At 48.5% G+C, this 7,924-nt stretch overlaps 1 long non-coding RNA gene across 2 annotated transcripts; it reads left to right on the top strand.

Annotated features, from left to right (window-relative positions):
* Nucleotides 1-1,807: 1,807 nt before the first annotated feature.
* Nucleotides 1,808-6,434, top strand: LOC133279598 (uncharacterized). 2 transcript variants are annotated; one of them, XR_009746920.1, is made up of 2 exons: nt 1,808-2,349; nt 5,248-6,434. It is a non-coding gene; the product is annotated as an uncharacterized LOC133279598 (long non-coding RNA). The 2 variants fall into 2 exon arrangements; XR_009746921.1 differs by lacking the exon at nt 1,808-2,349 and adding an exon at nt 3,022-3,906.
* The last annotated feature ends 1,490 nt before the right edge of the window (nt 6,435-7,924 follow it).

Raw genomic sequence — 7,924 nt, 5'->3', positions numbered from 1 at the left:
CAGCCCTATGATGACAGCCCCAAGCAATGCTTCGCGCCAGCCTTGTGAGTCACAGCCGTCTGCACTGGAGTTAGTCTGGGGTAAGTGGGAGAAGCCCTTGGGGGGTGCTGGGGACTTCTTCCCAGCAGGGTCTGGAGGCTGCTGCTTGGGCTGAAGTCAGAATAGCTTGGCACTGGTTAGGGACAGCGTTGGCCTCGTCCTTCTGGTGTCATTTTCACACCATCCTCCTGCAAACCTTGATGGTCTAAAAATGATGGGTGCAAGGACTCCGAGGCAGCAGGGCTGCACCTTTGGAAATGGGTTTCAGGGCTTCAGAAGGCCCTGGTGTAACACTGTCAATTGCAGACTGCTGCTCTGGGATGAACTTCAACCAGAAAGCAGGAAAGGAGGAACCTTCCTCCGTCCATTCCCCCTAAGATCAGGCAGAGATATGGAACTATAACAGCTTAGCAGTTGTTTCCCCTCTCAATCTATACAGGTAAATCCGTAGAGTTGCTGGTTTTACATGTCTGGAGTTGCAATGTATATTTAAGACTTGTCTCAGGTCTATGCTTTATCTGACACCTCCCTGAAATACATGGACTAGCATGGTACCTGGAGCACATCACTGAAATGGTAAACCAAGCACCTAGAGAAGATCAATGCAGATCATTCATCAAACAGGGTTTCTTGGGGGCAGGTCTCAGACCTTTCTGGAACCTCAAATCCTTTATGTGTCACCATCCTTCTACAAGGGGAAACTGAGGCACAACTACTTCAGTCTTCAGAGTTGTCCACCCATTGTCAGTCCAGTCTTTGGAAGACAAAACACCTCCAGGAGGTCTGTTTTATTCTGGCCTTTCAGTGTGAAGTCAATAGGAGTGGCTGGTGCTTCTCCAAAGGCAGCCCTTGACTGTGTTGTTTTGGTACCCAGAGACAATACACGTTTATAAAAGCTTAGGCATAAATGTAGTCCCAAAAGCCATAGGTCAAGGAAGTGGTGAGGCCATGCCAACAATTCCTGAATTTCATCCCCCCCAGAATCACATGGAATCTAATAAACTTACGGCTAAAATACCTTTGAGCTCAAGTCTACCTGTTATAAAATACACTTGAGTATAAAGCCAGACGGGCTTTAGGAACACTTCCAGGCACTGTCCTTGTCTCTTTCTACCTCTGCTTGCAAGTTCTACCACCTGATCCTTCCTGATCTCCTATCCAGACCTCTTCCCAGTATCCCACACAAGTACTTACCAGGCTAAACCCATGATCCTGGAAATGCATGTTTGCAAGGGCTGGCCAGGCTTCTTCCTAGCTGTTCAGAGGGCCTGAGCCAGCACTTAATGTTTTAAGAGACACCACATTCCTTATGGGTAAGTTCAGAGGACTCTAGCACTGGGAGCCTGCTTGAGAAAGCTTTGATCCCTCAGGAGATAATTGGGTAATGCTCTGTTTCATGGAGATTTCTCCTTGTCTTTCCTTATAGGGTGTTTTAGGAACTCAGCTGCTGGAGTATAGGGACAAGAGGCTGAAATAGAAAGACCATTGAATGAAGCCTTCATTCAGAAGCACACCTTTGGCTCTGCCCCTCTTGCCAAGGTGGAGTGATGGATTTCATCAGGGAGAGGAGCTGATCTTTGGCAGATAAACCACAGGCTGAATCCTTGGCAGGAGCAGCCACGTTGGTGATGGAACGAAGGTTGTATTTGAAAGTAATTCCTAAGCCCTGTGTTTCTGTGTCTTAACTGCAAACAGAGAGGAAAAGGCTGTGGTTGTGTCACAGTCATGCTTGTTCCAGTTGCTCAACTGCCCTGAAAGACAACTTCTTTATCAGCTTCAAGTATTTCCCTGCTCTATTTGCCTCAGCTGGAGTCTGCGATGTGGCTACCCTGCAGTATTGCCATTGTGGGTGTTTCAGGTGAATACACTTGGAATAGAGCAGGCAGATGAAGATAAAACAGCTGCTTTGAGGTGAAAATGAGAGCGTTCACGTTACACCCACCTCTTGAATTTGTACCTGACTATTCACATTGAAAAGCTGATTCTAAGAACTCAGCATGTCCCGTCAGGAGCAGAATAATACCACAGAAACCCTGGCCAGCCTGAGTCTGAGTGAATATTGGGAATTGTGATTAACTTCTGAGGAATGTATCCGGAGCAAGTCATGTTTTCTGGGCATTTGTAGGTAATAATTTCAGCCCTTGAATCTGTGAGTGAAGGTTGTCACCAGTTCTCACACAAATAGATGTGAAAGGCATCAGATAAATACTGGCTTCTGACCTGTTCACTCGTGTGTAACGTGCTCAAATGGCTGTGTTGCCTGCATAGGAGGAGCGAGCTGCAAAGGGAGCAACCAGATCCCTCTATGAAGTGAGGCAGGTCAAAATGGCAAACCTTAAATAGCTGCGAGCTCACTCAGCCCCTGGACACATCAGCAATGGGTAGGACTGAGCCAAATTGCTTCCTGATAAGTAGGATGCCTGTTGCTGAGTTTAATGAACTCTCCTTGGCAGTTCCCATAGCCCTGTTCTGTATCACGCCTGGCCACGCTGGTCTCCAGCACATCACTGCTCTGTAAATGCTGCTGTGACAGCCTGGATTGTCCCAGGTTCATCCAACCACATCCCATTGCAACCATTATTAAGGAGGTTTTTGAAGGTTCTCTTAGAAAAGGAAGGAGCCATTGTGCAGAGATGTGTCCTGGGAGCACTGCACAGCAAGCTCTGCACACAGTGGGTCATGGGGAGGGAGTTGTCTGCTAAGCAGGATGTTTGCCTGACAGTTTCTTGCCCTGACACGGATTTCTTCATCACCTTCAAGTGAGACTGAGTCCAGAGTCCAGCCTTGTCACCTGAAGGGATGGGGAGCAAAAGTATGTTTCACATTGGAGAGTGGTGTCCAGATAAGGGGCAAACCAGCCCATATAATACAGACAACATGGAAGAAAGGCTTTGGTCTCTCCCTCTTAGTGTGCTGCCAGGGATCCCAGGCTAAACACAGTGGCATTCCTAGTCACAGAGAAGGAGGTTGTAAGTGGAGGAGGGCAGCACAACCTTTGTGCTGTAGTGACAAGGAGCTCGGTTCAGATGCTGCCTTTCAGGGTTGCATTTCAGTAGCAGCAGCAGCAGCAAACTGATCTTTAATGGTTAGGGGAGGAATGGTATCCAGAGCAGAAAACTGCTGCAGGATCGCAGGGTTATTTAAAGGCCTGCAAGATGGGTTTGCATTTATTAGTCATTTCAAGAATAATGGTGGTTCTGTGCTGAAAGCTGCATCCTCGTTCTCAGCTGTTGTCTGTGCTTGTTTGGGGAGGATCAGTGTATCAGAGAGGTTTGGCTGTGCAGAGACACAACCAGTCTCTTAACCAAACAAGGGCTTGTGAGGCTCTGAGGGTCTGACAGGGACAATGTCAAGTACTGTCAGATCCCAGTGGGTGCCCCGTGAGTCACAGGTCCTGCAGGAGACAGTCTGTGCAGTTGTATGATCAAAAACTCCACGGGGAAGTGTACGTGCATGAAAGGCAAGTTCAAGTCTGCCTTTCTGGTGCCTTAACTTCTCAGCGCTCTGCTTTTCAATCGTAGCACTCTTTTAATGCAAGGAATGATGGAGGCAAAGCTAACAGCCCCAGAACTTCTGAAGGGGTGTTTTTTAAAGGAAAAAGAGAGGAAAAAGATCCCTTGAAACCTCTGGTATGTGGTATCAGACTGTTGGCAAGGTTGAGAATGTCTAAGCCATGGCACAGACTTCGGCCACTTGAGCTCATGGAGCGACAAAGAGCTGTGTTGTCTCTGCCCTAGGTGGACCAGATGGACAGAGGGTGAAGCCAAGTGTCCCACCGGGGTTTGGCTGGTCTGCCAGCAGCAGAGGGGTGTTAACAGTCCATAAACGGGTCTCTGCCCAGATCTGGAAGGGACTGGGGAGTAACAGGTAATGGCACCTGCCTGTCCCCTCCTGTCCATCCTACCTTGCTTCTCCAACCAAATCCTTAGGCTTAGCCAGAGACCATTGGGAGCCACAGCCTCATCCTGGACAGGGATCATCTCCCAGGCCTTGGCAATGGGAGTGGGCCAGCCTCAACCCACAAAAAGGCCTTGAATCCCAGCGCCATCCCAGCACCTTCCTTGGATCTGTCCCTTCCAGTACAACAAAGCTATCTTCAGCTCCTAAGATCAGGTGGAATGTGCATGTTGAATCCTCTTGTTAGCATTTCCTAAGCATGGCTTCCAAACAAAGCCCCCTGAATACATATTCTAAGCAAAAAGAAGCCCACTTCTGTTGGAATGTTGTCCTCAGCTGTGATAATCAGATGCTCTGGAGTGAGGTGAGTATCCAGATGCCCTCCCCACCAAGGAAATGGCAGCAGGAGAATGGGAGAGCTCATCTCCGCAGCCGATTAAGGTTTCCATGGACTCCCTGACACCAGAGTGGCATCCAGAGGCTCCAGACCCCATGATTTCTGTGGCTTTCCTGGTGTTTTCGTGGAGTTTCTCTTCCTTAGATACTTTACAAGCTACTTCACTCCTTTAGAGAGCACCTTTCTCCCACTGGGTGCCATGGAGCAAGATCACACATGATTTATACAAAATCATGTGGCTTTTTCAGTAATTCCAAGGTTTCTCCCTCACTCTGACATGTCTCATCCCCAAATTCACTTCAGATTCCTGTGTTCCAGTTCTTCGAGTTACAGATTCAGGGACTAAAAGAATACTTTTCCATTAGGAAGAAGAATGAAAAGTAGGATTTTTGGCCCTGGTGGTGAGAGTTGCTACAGCTGCATCAATGGGAGTCCCTTCGCTGACAGAGGAAATGGCTTTAATAAAGAGCTGTGATTAAGTCTGCTGTTATTTGTAAGTAATTCCAAAAACTGCTCCTCTAATCCCTCCATGGCTTAGAAGTTAAAATTAGCTCCTTAACGTTCAGTGTGGAGTTACAAACCCTGGCTTTCTGGGGCATCCTCTTACACTGCCCGAGGAACGTCAACAGCTGCATTTGCCAAGTGGGAAAACGCTCCCAGAACTCCAGCTCCAGCCCAGATGCTCTTCTCCTTCCCAAGGCTCCCTGGGCTCCATGGGAGCTTCCACTGACTCCAGTCCAGCTGATGGGATAATCGCTTGGAGTTACACTTCGTGGTGTTCCCTGCTTTACAAGCTGTCTTCCTGCAAGGGAATTCCCTGGGAATTAAGGAGAATGGAATTTCTTTCCTCTATTAATAAATAGAGATCTCTTCTGTACAATATCAGTGTGACTTTTTCTTCTTTTCCTTTTCAGCATCTACATTTGTGAGTGAGTGATCCCATTTCTTGGCTGGAAAAAGGCACTGAAGAACACTTTGCGTTGGGAAGCGCCACACAGAAGGACGAGCTTTCTGGTCCACGTAACCTCATGGAAGTATTAGGCATGAACAGTCTGTTTGCTCAACCAAATAACTTGAGCGGCAAACTTGCACAAGGATTATGGGATTGGAGATGTCCCACAGCACAGCAGGGTTCGTATTTATCCAACCCACTTCAACAGGCCACATTCCCAGGTTTTGGGGAGCAAATTAAGCTGCCTTTAAAACAGGCTTCCCTCCTCTTGGTGCTACCCCACCATAGAGCCCTGGGTCACTCCTGTACTGACCACAGGGATGAGGCACTGGACTGAGGACCAGTTTGGCCCAGCCTGCCGTAAGTGCTGGCAATGCACAATGTGATGCTGGGTAATGCATTATGTGATGCTGCTTCCCTCCCTCAGGGACACCTCTCCTCCTTGTCTACCAGCAATAGCAATCCCATGGCTGTTTCAACAGGACTGATGGAAAACCATACTTCTTTCTTTATTTCCATGGGTTGCTTTCCCTTCAAATGAGCTATCTGGACTGATGCAGCCCCATGGCTCCCTGGCTACAGAGGAACTGGGGAAGAAAAGCAGGGGAGCAAGAGAAAAGCAAAGCAGAGGAGGGAGAGAAAAGCAGGAGCACTGTTTTTGAGGCTGCAACACTAAATTAGGAGAAACAACAAGCTGCACCTTGAGCCTCGGAAAATCCAGCTGCGATGCTGAGCTTTGCCTCTGGCTCAGCACTAAGACAGGGCTACCAATAAATCCCTTCTCCCACCTTCTGCATGTCCTGATTAGATAGACTGTGACAGACGGGGGCTGTCACTTATTATGTGCTTGTTCAGTGCCTGGTACAATGCAGCTCTGATCTCAGCTCACACCCGTGCCTGCTGCATGAACAATAGCACTGAAATGAGTCTAATGGCTGGCCGTGGGGAGGTCACCAGCTGCCTGATGTCTGCCCCCCCACCAGGAGCCACTGCATCCCAACTGGAAAAGGAGGAATTTCCAGGCTCCATCCCTGCCACACTTGGGAATTACCCCTCATTAGCTCAGCAGCTAGTTCAGGAGTCCACATGGTTATTTCCTTGGTGGAAGTGTAACTAATAAGTGAAATTAATGTGTTGATGTTAATTTAATGGATTGCATTAGAGCTGATGGAGCAAATACACTGAGAGCAGACAGGCAGGGGGCTGCTGGCAGGAATCCCTACCTCTGCCAGCTGAGGTTCTCCTTTCACACAGGGATTGCTGCAACCACCTACTGGTGGAGCCTGGGCTGCCCCTGCCTCATCTAACCCCATCACAGTGATGCCACACACTGACATCTCCCCTGACCATTATGCAGCAAGGGTAAACCTATTAAAGAGACATGAAAAAAAAACAGAGGAGGAAAAATCAATGCTTTTGTCTCAGGGCTTAGAAGTGGTGCTTTCAAATCTGCCACCATGCACCAAAGCTGCAGTGTCCCGGTGGGAGCATGTTGGGACAAAGGGTGCCAGGGTGGGAGAGAGCAGCCACAGAGAAAACCTCTGGGCTGGAACCATGGCTTTTCATACCTGTCACTGTGTGGATTTTCAGCTTCAGCACACAAGGCTGAGCTCAGGGGACACTGTCATGTAGATTTAGGGGGTTATCTCCTTTCCTCTCCATTAGCTGTGATACCCTTTTATTATGCTGGAACTGAAACAGGGTTCTTTTTCCCCTCCAGGTTCTTCTCTTTGCCATTCGGCACATATCGATCTGCTCGTGTCCTGAGCATGGGTCGAAATGAGCACAACTCATCCTCTGCCTGCTAGTGGGGCTGAGCACTCGTGGTGCCACCTTTCATGCCATCAGGGACTGAAGCAAAGGCCAAGGATGGGGGTTGCTAATCAACCGATGCCTCTTTAGCTCTCCCTGGCAGTGACAGAGGAGTGAACACGATGGAGATTGTGCTTGGCAGGTAGAGAGGGAATGCAAAGGGCAGAGAGAGAAAGAGCAGCCCAGGATAACAATAAATGTCTCACAGCCCTGTTGCACACTCGTACCCTGCAGCTCCTTGGGCAAGGAGGGAAGGAAATGCCAGGGGCTGCCCCCACTTGTCTTAGGGTGTGATTTTAAGCCAGTGTAGTTAAATCACTATGAAAGGTTGCAAGGGTTCACTTATTTCAGCTTGAGCCAGGCCTGCTTTCACTTAGCGTTGGGTGATCAGGAATTAGGAGAACCAAACGAAGAGGGTGCACAGTAACTTTTGCACCAGATTAAGATGAATTAAAAAGCAATTGAAATGTAATTTTCCTGCCTTAAAGCAGCCAAGAAAGAAGATCATGCAACCAGGGGCGCTTGAAGCTTGAAGATGCAGCATCTGGGAGTAGCACAACTGGCTTTGTAATGCCCACAAAGAACAGATTCAGGCAAAGGTCTTCTCTCAAACCTCCCACCATCAGCTTCTGCATGAAGCTTCACACGACTTATTCCATTTGCCTTAAAGGGAGAACTGGTAGGAGCCTGAGATTGGAATCCAGGACTTAAAGCAGCCCTGCTATTACACAGTGGATTTCCATAGGTATTTCCATGCTCTGCACACATGGAGTGGGGTTTACAGGGTTTTGCTAACAAGGGGGATGGCTTGGAAGGGTTTGCACAAC

This window comes from Pezoporus flaviventris, unplaced genomic scaffold (assembly GCF_033815535.1).
Source record: "Pezoporus flaviventris isolate CSIRO_AGI_PZ_B2104156 unplaced genomic scaffold, CSIRO_AGI_Pfla_v1 ptg000078l, whole genome shotgun sequence".
Lineage (NCBI taxonomy): Eukaryota > Metazoa > Chordata > Aves > Psittaciformes > Psittacidae > Pezoporus > Pezoporus flaviventris.
The sequence above is the reverse complement of the archived record's forward strand: the minus strand, read 5'-3'. Positions and strand labels throughout refer to the sequence as shown.